The 16,046-nt window shown below is 44.9% G+C and overlaps 1 protein-coding gene across 1 annotated transcript in view; it reads left to right on the top strand.

Moving 5' to 3' along the window:
- Positions 1-16,046, top strand: part of LOC149577032 (testis- and ovary-specific PAZ domain protein) — a 90,770-nt gene that overhangs the window by 72,662 nt on the left and 2,062 nt on the right. The window lies entirely within an intron of this gene.

Below are 16,046 nucleotides of genomic sequence, written 5' to 3'. Positions count from 1 at the left end.
AGTACCTTACCTTCCATGAATGCAATTCTATATCCATCATCTTCAAGTGCAGATATTGATATTAAATTCCTTTTAATACCCTGTACATAAAGAACTCTAGAAAGCTGAATAGAATTTTCAGATTTCAATTTGATGGTGTAGGTCCCAATTCCTTTTACAAAATGTGTAGAATCATGACCAATTGTAACTTCTTCATTTGTCTCTATTTGCATGCTTTCTAGGTTATCCTGATATCTAGTGATGTGTCTTGAAGATCTGCTGTCAACTATCCAAGTGTTAGTTTTGGTTGAAATTTGACTGGACAATGCTGAATAGAAGGCATGTTTCTCAGATTCATGTCCTTCATTTGATTTTTCAGATTTGGCAAATGAACCCCGAGGTTTAGATTGATCGGGACAATTTATCGCATAATATCCACATAGATCACATCTGAAACATTGAATTTTAGACAAGTCTTTCGTTTGTTTAGACTGTCTTTTTCCATGAAAGTTTCTTTTCCTTTTGTTGTTCTTCTTCTTTCTCTTCTTATGAGAGCTTGCGTTAAGAACTTGAACATCTTCATCTAAAGTTTTGTGTTTTCCCTTAATCATTAATCTCGATTCTTCTTGAAGACAATCAAATCTTAGTCGATCTAGTTTTGGGATTTTAGATCTAGCACTTATGCCTTGAACAAAAGATTTCGAAGAATTTGGAAGTCCTGCTAACACTATTAGGGATAATTCTTGGTTGTCAATCTCATAACCGACTGCAGATAATTGATCTCTCAAATCAGTGATTCTCATGAAGAAGGCATTTAGAGTTTCTCCTTTATTCATGCTGATATTAGTCATTTAAGAGCAACTTTTTTGCTAGTGTTATTTATTAAGAATGCATTTTCGAGAGCTTGAAACATGTGATATGCTGTTGCATGTTTTGCCACAATAGCCACAATGTGATCTCTAACACCATCCACGATTATCTTCATGGCTTTCTCATTATTCTTGATCCATGATGTTTTCTCTAGATCATCTTAGGTTCTTCCTTATTTTCTCTTACAAAATATTCCAATTTCTTTTCTTTTAATAACATCATCATACGAAGTTTCTAGGATTCAAAGTTATCAACACTTGCAAGGTGGTGTTCGAATCTTAATGTGTTTGTCATCTTGAAGAGAAAAGATACACTGCAATTTAATGTGAAATTTGATCTCTTAAACTTAATGAGATCTCTCCTTAACAAGGCTCTGATACCATGTAAGATTTCTTACCAAATTTTAATTTATTTGCAGATTGATGCATTGTGGTGTTGTAGGTATGATCACTAATGCCAATGGATTGATTCGCTTCCAGAATCTGTAGAAGTTAGTGTGGTAATAATAGAGATAAAACAATATTATTGAACTAAGAATTTCCTCCAATCCTTTCAAGTGCTTGCATTAATAGATTTTGATGCCTTGTTGACTTTGGGCAGATTGGATATATATCAAGTGGAAGGGGTGTGGGGATGAATGGCCATGTCTCCGAATGGAGACACGAACATTCATTCTCACACCCATTCGGAGGTAACTAATCCTTACAATTTGTTATTGACTTTAACCAATGTAATTAAGTGTATTACCAATCATTAAATTTGCGGCCCGATATAAAAGATAGATCGATTAGGATCTAAATATCAAAGGAATCATAAGTAGTTTCGATGATGCCTTAATGATCTTTGGAAATATATTTGTCATTGGTTTCAAACTGTGAATGAATACATACAACACATACATAGCATATATGTATAATAGTGTGTGCATCATACTGTTGTGTCTGCCTAACCCAACCTGACCTAACCCAACCGATTGGGAGATGGAGATGGATGGCTGCGCTGACCTAGATAAAGACGGAGGTCGAGGTCCTATCACTCGACAGTCCAATCCCCAACCCTCAATCAATAAGTCAAGTGGGCGGTTGAGGAGGCCAACATTTCCGCTAGGCTAGGCCCCCTAGGAAGGTCCCTACTATTCGCCAGGGGCTCGGTTTTGTGGCCTTACAATTATATGGGCTTGATTGATTAATAATGTTTTGATCCCAACGCGATGGTTGATGCGAGAAAAGGCCGGTGGGTCACCGACCGGGCGAAAAAAAAGCTAAAGTTAGTGTTGTCACTTAGGTTTGCACCCTTGTCCAAGGCCTATGCGCGAGGACAACCTAGTGAAACATGGAAACAACCTCCAAGTTGTGGGACTTGAACTGCGAGGTTGAGTCTCCGGAGAAGGCCGGCTTCCTCTTACTGTCAGGGCGCGCCTATCTATTCTCAGAAGGAAAAGGGAGAAGGAGAGCACTAAAGCAAATCTACCTAGTCTAATCTAAGGCGGTGATGCACCAAAACAGAGTGTTCAGACTCATTTCTGCCCATATATGCACTACAGAACTAGGGTAACATTCAAGGTCATACATTCATTCAGACTTATATCAACCAACAGCCACATACAGATCAGGAGACCGACTGAATAACACCAGGAATAGAAGATTTCACTTGTATATTATTCAATAGGCCAAAGATAGATACAGTATGCAGACCACTGATCTCAACAATGCATCAACGAGAGGCAAAACGATACACATACACGTTGATGGCTGAAAGAGATGATACAGGATGTTTATCTAGCTCAGAGACAAAGGGATTTTACAACGCAAGTCTGCAAGCAGCAGCCGAGAAAATCAGGAAGAGTTGACCCTTACAAAATGTACAAAATCTGCCTTTATAGTTCAGGTGTAACTGAGATCTTTTTGGCTGCAATGACCCTGCAACTACCTGCCATTGAGTACCATGGAAGACAATCATGGAAAAAATCTCCAGAAAATTTTATCTCTTTCGCCAATAATGTCCTGAGAAGACTGAAAACGGCGTCATAACTGCACTCCGACCTGGTAGATGGATCAACGGGTAGGTGGAGTGTCATTCTGTGTTTTACATTTACTCTGGTAGGTCGAGATTGATCATGGAGATCAGATCGCATGACAAATCGATTATCCTCGCCTCCTGGTTCATGAATTCGTCGAGGTCAAAAGGTCAACCGGGCTCCCTATGCGTCAACTAGGCCGCGCAGGCCAATTGCATTTCTTTATTTCGCCACCTGGAGGTCCTCCTGCGTTCGACCACCCTTCATTGGACTAACCGCGCCACCTTGAATACTCTCATGATGGTGACGGTTACACTAACTGCCAACCGCCATCCTAGACTGCGCCGACAAGGCACTGTGTCGCCAACATAACCCTCGGACATCTCCGCCATAGCGCGATGGCGCCTACCGTCGATCGGCCTCGATCCAACGATCATGGAGACTCGTCATTCTGCAAACTCTTCCCTTGTAAATCACTAGGCCCGCGGCACATGTGGCACTTCCCCATTGGTCTGACGATCGCTTAGTCCTTACTGCGCCAGCTGTATGAAACATGGTTCCACCAGGACACGTGGCGCACGGGCGCTAACTCGCTATCATAAAATTCACGCAGTTTCTCCATGGCGAGATAGCGCCTGCCGCTAATCCCTGTAGATCTGACGGTGTAGAATCCACCTCTGCAACGTGCTGGTTGCGTCAAGAAACTGGTCCCACGACATGTCCGTGCCCTGACCTGGCATATGTGGCAATTCCTGATTCGCCGTGGACCCTCCAATCCGCGACTGGGCCCATCCTATTTGGCACCACCTCAGCGATGCATCCTGGCGAGACTTGACCCCACCGACACGTGGCAAAAGGGCGCCAAGTCGCTATGCTAAAAACCCCGCAGCTTTGCCATGGCGAGATGGCGCCTGCCGTCGATCCTTTCCAATCCAACAGTCACAAAACTCTCCCTCCTGCGACCCTCCTTTTCTCGTGATTCGCCGGGCCCGTTGATACGTGGCGTCTCCTCGTTGGTCTGTTGGTCACTTAAATCTAATTGCACCGGCAGCATGGAATGTGGCCCCGCCAGGACAAGTGGTGCACGGGCGCTATGTCGCCGATGTTAGCTCTCGAGCAGTTCTTGATAGCGAGACAGCGCCAGCCGTAGATCCCTGCGGATCCGACGATCGTGAAGGCTCGCCATTCGTGCTGAGAGTACTGGGCCCGCTGTACGCTGTGTGCCGACTCATACACATGGCACCTCCTTATTTGGTTCGATGAAGACTAGTTGGCAACCCAAGACCTGATCCGCAGAGCGACCACGTGTCAGCTAGGCGCCATGTCGCTATGCAGAAATCGAGACCAAATTCCCATAGCGCCATAGCGCCCACTGACAGCGTGCCTTGAGATTTACACATGTCCCCATTTGATTCGCTATCTTGACGCTGGGCTGACAGATTGCATTGCAGAGTACCGACGGGACCCATCTGCCTGATCCTTCCTCGCCACGGTGAACTTTCCGTTTGGGCGCTATGTCGCCATCGAAAAATGCATTGGTTTTCCGTTGGCGCCATAGCGCCTCGCCGTGTTTTTGAAACCTCCGGGCCGTGAAACTGTTTGCTCACCGCCACGAAACCTCTGACTTGCCGTACTCTGCGACCTGCGACCGGACCCTAAATGACACCTGGCAATCCTTGGTGAGACCTGGTCCTGTCGATCCACATGGCGGATGGTCGCCATGTCGCTATGATAAAATCCGCACATCTTCGCCATAGCGAGATGGCGCCATCCATTGATGCGACCAAATCCGACGATCGTGAGGACTTGTCGTACCTCATGCTTCCGCCCTCCATGTCGATACACCTGGCATCGCTTTGAGACACGGCCCCACCTGACACGCGTCACCAGGGCGCGATGTCGCTGTCATAACCCTCGCGCAACTCCTCCATAGCGCGATGGCGCTTACCGTCGATCCGAGCTGATCCGACGGTGGTGAACGTAAGCCCCGACTGTGTTAGCTATGCCGACAGGAACTCTGACCTGGCACACGTGGTTTCTCCTGATTCGTCGCCACAACACCTGATTCCGTTGGTCATCAAAATTCGCCGTCGTGACTATTTCCGCCGGGCGCTATGTCGCTATGGAGATTTTCCGGCCGATATGCGATAGCGACATAGCGCCAAGGCATCAAAGAACTTTTCTGACCCGCCGAACGCCGGACCCACCCCTGCAACATGTCGACAGGGCGTCATCGCGCTATCATAAATATCGTGCATTTCCTTTATAGCGCGATGGCGCCAACCTTCGGTACTGCTTAGATCTGACGGCCAGAAACTCGCGGGTTGTAGCATTAAATACTAATTCGAGACTAACCGTTGTACGAGCCACGCATTCAAATTTAAATCCTTGGCGATAAAACCAGAGGTAACACTTCTGGTGACTCGCAGGGGGCATGAGCTTGCTCAATGCATGACCAGTGCCTGAGAATGATCCATTGGGCCATGGAGTCGAAAAAGAGGGCCTGGAAGGTACGGAACCGAGAGCTGCAAGGAACCCTAACCCTAAATGAGGAAATCAAAACATTAAAAAAACCCTTGAACTCTGGCTCTGTCCCTGCGACTTGGAAACAAAAAACAGGACCTCCCCAGCAACCTGAGACTTGTCAAAACTTCGAGAACTGGCGACTCAAGAAGTGAGCCATGTGCATGCGCACTTATTGCAACAGGAACGAACAGGAAGCAGCTAGGCTAACTATGTACATGGATTCACAATCCTTCAGAAACAGGGCTTCAAATGGATCCCATTGACTGGAATGGGCAAAATTTCACCATTTGGCCTGCTTAGCTGGAACGCATTGGCCTGTTTGCAACTGGAGATCAGATAAGGGCCACTCCATAGTGGATCAAATTTGGAGTGCCTTCCTGGTTTTGCTCTGTCTGAGTCCCACTTGAGAACTAAATCTCCTTCTCTGAAGATTCTGGCCCTTACCTTCTTATCAAAACTCTTCTTCATCTGCTGCTGGTGTATCTCCAGGGTTTGCATAGCTTTGTTTCTCTTTTCTTCCAGTTCAATCAACTCTGCCATTCTCACTGACATGGGACTATTTTCAACCAATTCCAGCTGATGAGCCAACTCCAAGGATGGGAATTCCAACGAGATTGGAAGTCTGGCCTCCCTACCATATACCAGCACAAAAGGTGAATTTCCAATAGATCTCTTGGGTGTTATCCTATCAGCCCACAGAGCAGTCCTTAATTTTTTATGCCAAACCCTCTGACTGTCTTCTATCGTTCTCCTTATGATTCTGATTAGATTTTTGTTGGAAGATTCAGCTAAACCATTGCCCTGCGGGTAGTAATTCGATGATGTGCTCAGATAGATATTGTGACTCATTGCCCATATACAAATCTGGGTTCCAATAAAAGATTTGGCATTATCTGAGATGATAGTAGAAGGAGCTCCAAACCTAGGTACAATTCCATCAAGGAATTCAACAACTGATTGCTCTGTAGCATCCTTCAAGGCAACTACCTCTGTCCACCTAGTGAAATAATCGGTAGCAGCCAAGATCCATTTGTGACCTGCACTAGATGGAGGATTAATGGGGCCTATAAAATCCAACCCCCACTGGGTGAAGGGCTGATCCACCTGAATAGGATGAAGAGGAAGAGCTGCAAGTCTCTGTTTGCCTGAGAAAAAGGCACATTTCTCACATTTTCTCACATACCTATAACAATCATGGAACAGAGATGGCCAGTAATATCCAGCCCTCATGATCTTCATGGCGGTTGTTCTTGCAGAGAAGTGGCCACCATCAGGACCATCATGAAGTTCTTTAATCATCCTCTCAACTTGATCTTCTTCAATACATCTCAATAGGGTCCCATTAAAATCCCTCTTGAATAGGATATCATCAATCACAACATAGGGAATGGATTGCAGTCTATATTGTCTTCTTTTAGCTCTGTCCAATCCCTGAGGGTATCCATTCCCTGATAAAAAGTTCCTCATGTCATCCATCTAGCTCCTTGGGGCATTAACATTTCTTTCCTCTTGCTGCTCTGTAATTACCATAGCAGTCCCTTCATCTGAATCCTGACCTGATAACATTTCCTTGCATAATCCTCTCCCTCTTACCAACTTGGTAATTTGAATATCAACATCATATTCCATTACCCTAGTGATCCATCTAGCTCTCTTTTCACCGATGTCCTTGCTTAACAAGAAATCTTTTACACTCGCATGAGGCACCAACAAATGGATTCTATTGTGGGATAAGAGGTGTCTAAATTTCTTCAAAGCTCTAATGATTGCAAGGGCTTGCTTCTCAATAAAGTTATACTTATCTTCATACTCCTTGAGTCCTTCACTAAAGAAGGCTATGGGCTGCTCCTCATTCTTGTCATTTGTCTGAGTCAAGACAGTAGAAACACTTGACTCACCACCTAAAGTGTAGAGGATGAAATCTTTCTCAAAATTTGGGTTCATGAGAGTGGGGGCTGAGGCTATGGCTGCCTTAATTTCTTCAAAACTCTCCTTCCCCTCCTTGGTCCATGAGAAGACCATATCTTTCTTAAGCATGGCTGTGAGGGGTTTCACCATGATGGCAAGATTAGGAATAAACCTTCTTACAAAATTTATCCTACCAAGGAAACTTTGCAGCCCTTTCTTGTGTTTAGGGAGGGGAAGGGCAAGTATGGCTTTTGTTCTTTCTGGATCAATGGTCAACCCATCCTTAGATACAATGTGTCCCAGTAATTTTCCTTGGCTTGTAGCAAAGACACATTTGGCTGGGTTGAGGGAAACCCCAAACTCTCTACATCTTAGAAATACCTGTCTCAAATGATCAAGGTGATCTTTTACATTCTTGGAATATACAGTTATATCATCAAGGTATACTAAGACAAACTTGTCGATTAATCTTTTCAAAGCTACCTCCATTGCCTTTTGGAATGTGGCACCTGCATTTGTTAGTCCAAATGGCATCTTGCAATAAGCATAGGTGCCCCATTTAGTAGTAAATGCTGTCTTATATCTGTCAGATTCTTTAACCAACACTTGGTTATAACCAGAAAATCCATCAAGAAAAGAGAACCTCCTTGACCCACTGACCTTGGACAGAATTTGCTCCATAGAAGGGAGAGGATGGTGATCTTTAAGGGAAGCCTGATTAAGATCCTTAAAGTCCACACACAATCTGATTTCTCCATTCTTCTTCCTTACAGGGACAAGGTTAGCCACCCATGATGAGTGTTTGATAGGAAAAATTATGTTAGCTTCAATCAACTTGGATAGTTCCTTTCTCATTAAGGGTTCAATCTTGGGATTCACTGGCCTCTGTTTTTGCCTTACTGGTTTGACCCTATCAACTAAATCTATGGTATGCTGAAACAAACTAGGGTCAAACCCCTTTAAGTCATCATATGACCAAGCAAACACATCATTAAATTCTTGACATAGATGAATGAAATTTTCTTGCTCAGCCTCAGAACATACCTTCCCCATGTTAAGAGATTTTCCATCAGCAATAGTAACTGGAGCATGATCATCCTTTTCTGCAGCTAGATTTATTCCTTTGCCCCTTGTCTGATCATCAGGATTAAAGACACTCTCCAAGGTAATGAGACCCTTGGGCAACTTGTTGGAACTAAGGTAAATGATCTGATCACCATACTGATCTTGTAGTCTTGACTGATTTTTTTCTGAAAATTCTGCTTCATTCTGCAAGAAACTCACAATCTGCTCATCAGACTCAAACACCTGCCAATGAGTGTTATTATCAGGAACAGTAGGCCTTACTACCACCCTTATTTGTTGCTTCTTCTCTTCCTCAAGATTCCCTGGCACATCATAAGATGCACCCACTGCTGCAAGTCTATCAGCATATTTGTTTTCTTTCCTAGGAATGCTTTGGATATTAAATGCTTGGAAACCCTCAAGCAAATCCCAGACTCTGTGTTTATAAGACTTGAGTAGGCCATTTTTGGTGATATTCTGATTTCTCACTTGGTTCACTACCAACTCACTGTCTCCATATACTTTCAAGGCTTGAATTCCCCTCTTTTGGGCAAGTAGGAGACCTTGGATCAAAGATTCATACTCGGCCACATTATTGGTACAACTGAATTGGAGCCTAAAAGAGAAGTAGTATCTTATTTGTGCAGGAGAGATCAACATAACACCAGCCCCTGCTCCATTTCTATTCCTTGAGCCATCAAAGTACATATTCCATATTCCACTCATGTCATCATTAGCTCCAACAAGATCAGGAACTTGAGCCTCCTTCTCTATTATGCAATATGTACTAAGGCCTGTCTCAAGAGTTTCCGACATAGGCTCAAACTGACATGTATTTGCCCACTCATCTAAGAAGAAATCAGGAATCTCTACTATGGAGGTGGCAGGCTCATTTACTATGTCATTTTCATCCATCTCCAAAATGGGGCAATTCATATTAATGAAGTTGGGAGTGTAGGGTTCAGTGTGATGAAGGGCTTGAGGTTCTGCTCTAATTGAAACGTTGGCCCCATATCTGGTCTTAAATGACATATAAGACCAATCAGCAGATATGAATCCACCTATTTGGACAGTGAAGTCTCTTGAAAGACAGATGGCAAAATAGGGCTTGACTTCAGCAACAGATATGTCTTGAATCACAGTACAACCAGGGCATGCATGTAGGGCCATTTCCACATTCTTAAGGATGCCTACGGTTTTGACAGTACTCCCATCTAATTGTAACACATCCCTAATAATGGGCTCATATTTCATTCCTAAAGCATCAGCAACACACCTAGGCATTATTGAGCTGCTAGCCCCTGAATCTATCATGCAATTATGGATTAACTTGCCCCCTATAATCAGAGAAACATAGAATGGAGGAGGTCTAACCTTTTTATTTGTCTCCACGTCACCTGATGGTTGTACTAAACTAATGTCACCCTCCATGGTAGATGACTAATCTTTGGGCTCAATCTTTTCCAATTCTTGCTGCAGCATCCTTTACTGCATTGGTATGGTGGCAACTGCATCCCACATGGAAATGCTTACATTGGTTTTCTTCATTTGCTCTACCACACTCAAGGGTGCATTAGGAATTTTGGCGGAAACTTTGGGAGCTGTACCCATGAGAGGCCGAGATGAAGCAACATAGGGATCACTTGCATCCTCCTTTCTTGGACCTTGCCTTTTCTGTTGTGAAGTGTTTGTCTACTCATTTGCTTTTTGTGTATGAGGTATAACACTCGAAGTTGAGGCCTGCTCAGGAGAAAGGGGGGCAGTATGTTCCATAGCTCTCCTCTTGCTTCTTGTGTTATGAGCAACGGAATCCTGGTTTACATTACAATGCTCCTCCATCTGGTGATTCATAAAAGAGCAATCACCCTGCCTCTGAACATATGAGGCCTCCTTGGGATGATCTTCCTTGTGTGATTGCTTTACTGCGGACTCCTGGATAGTTAGGGCCAAATAAGATTCTGCTTTCTGACATAGGCAGTAGGTATAAGAATAGTAACATGAAGGACAGAAGTCTTGATCTTGGGCTAAGTTATTTTGAGGAACTAAAGCTCTACTCTGATTTGAGCTTGAAGCAGCAGCATGACTATTTTGCCTATTCTGATCAAAAGAGCTATTCCAACGATTAGGAGGCCTACCACCACTTAGAGCCTGATGTTGTAATTGGGGGGGCTTGCCACTTTGGGCTTGCTGCCTTTCTAAGGCCACCACCTTGTTACTCATTTTTTGTATTAGAGAAAAACTATCCTCTAATCTCTTCCCTTGGTCCTTCAACTCCTTCCCCTGCTCTTGCAATTTTTTATCCAGAGTCCTCTCTCTTTTATCTGTATTCAGCACTAGACCTTGGAGCATTTCCTTGAGTTCCTCTATTTCGTTTGAGGATGTGGAAGCTTGGGGAACTGGAGTAAGGGCTTGTGACGTAGAAATTGTAGGAAGAGGGGCTATTGCTGGTTGGTGGTTGGGAACATCAGGAAAGAAAGGCATAGGAGGCCTTGGAGCCAACTTCCCACCTTGTATTAGGATATTCTCAGCTTTTATAGCTATCTCATAAGCATTCGGTAATGTATCTCCTCCCATAGTTTGGATTGTGGTGGCAATGTCACTGTTGAAAGCTCTAAGGTAATGCAAGAAGGCATTACCAGGGGTAGGTTTCACTATAGTAGGTATTCTATCCCATGTCTTTTGGAATCTATAATTAAAATCAGTCATACATTCATGGGGGGCTCTTTTTATTGTAGTCAGCTGCTCTAGTAGTGACAAATGGTCACTCTTATCCTCAAAATGTTTGCATAATCCTACTCCTAGTCCATCCCAATCAGTTATGGAACCATGAGCTAAGCCTCTATACCACTATAATGCTTTTCCTTTTAAAGATGAGGCTAGAAGTCTGACGGCAACATCATCTTCTGTAATACCATGAATATTGCAGACATTCGCTACCTCTTGGATATGCTCTAAAGGGGAAATAGAAGTTTCACCAGTAAAATCAGGTATACTTTTTAGTGCAGACACTGGTATATCATGTCTTTGGGCTAACAACAGAGGACTTCCACCATTAAAGGTGGCAAAAGCATGAACTCTTGGCTGTGCCATATAAACAAGTGTTCTATTGATGAGTGTTGATGGCAATCTAGGTTGAGTTTGAACAGTAGGGAGAGTAGATACAGATCTTACAGGTATATCAACTGTTATTCTACCCCTAACTGGTGATAATGAAGTTCTAGTCCTTCTTCTCCTAGGATTTGAAAGAGAAAGCTCTTGATATTGAAATTTACCTCTAGAAGACGCCCTTGTTTCAGTCCTGGGCATGAATCACTGCAAACTTGGTCTGGAACCAGACTTTTTGATGTTTAGAGTCGCCAAGTACTTGAAGAATCAGCCTCTTGAAGGCTTGAAAACTGAAGCCAGCACTACTTCTTCAGCATTTATCTCTAGAATTCTTTCTTCTTGACACCAGTAGACCTGAAATCTTCTGATATGGGTCCCACCGGGCGTGCCAAAAACTGTTGTCACTTAGGTTTGCACCCTTGTCCAAGGCCTATGCGCGAGGACAACCTAGTGAAACATGGAAACAACCTCCAAGCTGTGGGACTTGAACTGCGAGGTTGAGTCTTCGGAGAAGGCCGGCTTCCTCTTACTGTCAAGGCGCGCCTATCTATTCTCAGAAGGAAAAGGGAGAAGGAGAGCACTAAAGCAAATCTACCTAGTCTAATCTAAGGCGGTGATGCACCAAAACAGAGTGTTCAGACTCATTTCTGCCCATATATGCACTACAGAACTAGGGTAACATTCAAGGTCATACATTCATTCAGACTTATATCAACCAACAGCCACATACAGATCAGGAGACCGATTGAATAACACCAGGAATAGAAGATTTCACTTGTATATTATTCAGTAGGCCAAAGATAGATACAGTATGCAGACCACTGATCTCAACAATGCATCAACGAGAGGCAAAACGATACACATACATGTTGATGGCTGAAAGAGGTGATACAGGATGTTTATCTAGCTCAGAGACAAAGGGATTTTACACCGCAAGTCTGCAAGCAGTAGCCGAGAAAATTAGGAAGAGTCGACCCTTACAAAATGTACATAATCTGCCTTTATAGTTCAGGCGTAACTGAGATCTTTTTGGCTGCAATGACCCTGCAACTACCTGCCATTGAGTACCGTGGAAGACAATCATGGAAAAAATCTCCAGAAAATTTTATCTCTTTCGCCAATAATGTCCTGAGAAGACTAAAAACGACGTCATAACTGCGCTCCAACCTGGCAGATGGATCAACGGGTAGGTGGAGTGTCATTCTGTGTTTTACATTTACTCTGGTAGGTCAAGATTGATCATGGAGATCAGATCGCACAACAAATCGATTATCCTCGCCTCCTGGTTCATGAATCCGTCGAGGTCAAAAGGTCAACCGGGCTCCCTATGCGTCAACTAGGCTGCGCAGGCCAATTGCATTTCTTTATTTCGCCACCTGGAGGTCCTCCCGCGGTCGACCACCCTTCATTGGACTAACCGCGCCACCTTGAATACTATCATGATGGTGACGGTTACACTAACCGCCAACCGCCATCCTAGACTGCGCCGACAGGACGCGTGTCGACAAGGCGCTGTGTCGCCAACATAACCCTCGCACATCTCCGCCATAGCGCGATGGCGCCTACCATCGATCGGCCTCGATCCAACGATCATGGAGACTCGTCATTCTGCAACCTCTTCCCTTGTAAATCACTAGGCCCGCGGCACATGTGGCACTTCCCCATTGGTCCGACGATCGCTTAGTCCTTACTGCGCCAGCTGTATGAAACATGGTTCCACCAGGACACGTGGCGCACGGGCGCTAACTCGCTATCATAAAATTCATGCAGTTTCTCCATGGTGAGATAGCGCCTGCCACTAATCCCTGTAGATCTGACGGTGTAGAACCCACCTCTGCAACGTGCTGGTTGCGTCAAGAAACTGGTCCCACGACATGTCCGTGCCCTGACCTGGCATATGTGGCAATTCCTGATTCGCCGTGGACCCTCCAATCCGCGACTGGGCCCATCCTGTTTGGCACCACCTCAGCGACGCATCCTGGCGAGACTTGACCCCACCGACACGTGGCAAAAGGGCGCCAAGTTGCTATGCTAAAAACCCCGCAGCTTCGCCATGGCGAGATGGCGCCTGCCATCGATCCTTTCCAATCCAACAGTCACAAAACTCTCCCTCCTGCGACCCTCCTTTTCTCGTGATTCGCCGGGCCCGTTGATACGTGGTGTCTCCTCGTTGGTCTGTTGGTCACTTAAATCTAACTGCACCGGCAGCATGGAATGTGGCCCCGCCAGGACACGTGGTGCATGGGCGCTATGTCGCCGATGTTAGCTCTCGAGCAGTTCTTGATAGCGAGACAGCGCCAGTCGTAGATCCCTGCGAATCCGACGATCGTGAAGGCTCACCATTCGTGCTGAGAGTACTGGGCCCGCTGTACACTGTGCGCCGACTCATACACATGGCACCTCCTTATTTGGTTCGATGAAGACTAGTTGGCAACCCAAGACCTGATCCGCAGAGCGACCACGTGTCAGCTAGGCGCCATATCGCTATGCAGAAATCGAGACCAAATTCCCATAGCGCCATAGCGCCCACTGACAGCGTGCCTTGAGATTTACACGTGTCCCCATTTGATTCGCTATCTTGATGCCGGGCTGACAGATTGCGTTGCAGAGTACCGATGGGACCCATCTGCCTGATCCTTCCTCGCCACGGTGAACTTTCCGTTTGGGCGCTATGTCACCATCGGAAAATGCATTGGTTTTTCCGTTGGCGCCATAGCGCCTCGCCGTGTTTTTGAAACCTCCGGGCCGTGAAACTGTCTGCCCGCCGCCACGAAACCTCTGACCTGCCGTACTCTGCGACCTTCGACCGGACCCTGAATGACACCTGGCAATCCTTGGTGAGACTTGGTCCTGTTGATCCACGTGGCGGATGGTCGCCATGTCGCTATGATAAAATCCGCACATCTTCGCCATAGCGAGATGGCGCCATCCGTTGATGTGACCAAATTCGACGATCGTGAGGACTCGTCGTACCTCATGCTTCCGCCCTCCATGTCGATACACCTGGCATCACTTTGAGACACGGCCCCACTTGACACGCGTCACCAGGGCGCGATGTCGTTGTCATAACCCTCGCGCAACTCCTCCATAGCGCGATGGCGCTTACCGTCGATCCGAGCTGATCCGACGGTGGTGAACATAAGCCCCGACTGTGTTAGCCGTGCCGACAGGAACTCTGACCCGGCACACGTGGTTTCTCCTGATTCGTCGTCGCAACACCTGATTCCGTCAGTCGTCAAAATTCGCTGCCGTGACTATTTCCGCCGGGCGCTATGTCGCTATGGAGATTTTTCGGCCGATATGCGATAGCGACATAGCGCCAAGGCATCAAAGAACTTTTCTGACCCGCCGAACGCCAGACCCACCCCTGCAACGTGTCGACAGGGCGTCATCGCGCTATCATAAATATCGTGCATTTCCTTTATAGCGCGATGGCGCCAACCGTCGGTACCGCTTAGATCTGACGGCCAGAAACTCGCGGGTCGTAGCATTAAATACTAATTCGAGACTAACCGTTGTACGAGCCACGCATTCAAATTTAAATCCTTGGCGGTAAAACCAGAGGTAACAGTTAGTTGAGAGCGGCTTCCTACATTTGCACCTTGCATAAAGAATAGCATCACATAAAGCCGACCGTGTAGTGGTGTAGTGGCCCATGTAGTGGCACATATATACATACGTATATGTTAATCACAATAATGTTAGACTGAAGCTACATGCATTAACAAAAACTTTTATATGGACTATTTGGAAACCACTGGAATCTGCTACAATTCAATGTGACAATCAAAGTTGTATTAAATTATTAGTTAAGCCAGTATTTCATAACAGGTCCAAGCATATAGAAATTCCTTACCATTATATAAGGGATATGGTGGAAGGAAATGTTATCAAGCTAATGTACATCAGTACTGAAGAACAAAAGGCTGACATCTTCACTAGACCTCTTGCCAAGTTGAAATTTGAGTATCTTAGGAATAAACTTGGTATATCTAAACTATAATTCAATATTATGTAAACTTTTTATTGAATATATAATAAAATCAATATTGCAATATTGTGGATGTGTTGTGGCAAGAAAGATGATGATCCTTCTTGTGGTTAAGGTCACTATTGTAAGATGACGATTTTATCAATAGGTTGACTTGTTGCCATGTGTCTATAAATTGGTTGGAACACATGATGACGGATGTATCTAGATTGTCTACAGTTGGGTTGAAATTCTGAGATGTGTTAAATATCTTGATACTATGTTATTACCAGGAATAGTGATAACGGTTGTGTCATAAACAGTGAAAATGAATGAAATTCATTTTGAATCGGTAGAGGCAATCAATGTTTTAAAGGCATTGTTATCGGTTATGAAGAGTCATGATCTCATGAGAGGTTGTGACTCCCGTGGCATTTGATATGGGAAAGTCCCACCCTCTCATGATATCATGACCCCTTCCCAAGATATATATGCATTACAATTGGGTGACTGTTCTAACATATCGAATCAATAACCGTGGCATTTACGATATGGACTACAGTCATCAGATTATATATTTTACTAACAGTCTCTGCTTGCAGCAAT

The sequence above is a fragment of the Cupressus sempervirens genome, chromosome 1 (genome assembly GCF_028749045.1).
Source record: "Cupressus sempervirens isolate cs-2001-9-10 chromosome 1, ASM2874904v1, whole genome shotgun sequence".
Lineage (NCBI taxonomy): Eukaryota > Viridiplantae > Streptophyta > Pinopsida > Cupressales > Cupressaceae > Cupressus > Cupressus sempervirens.
The sequence above is the reverse complement of the archived record's forward strand: the minus strand, read 5'-3'. Positions and strand labels throughout refer to the sequence as shown.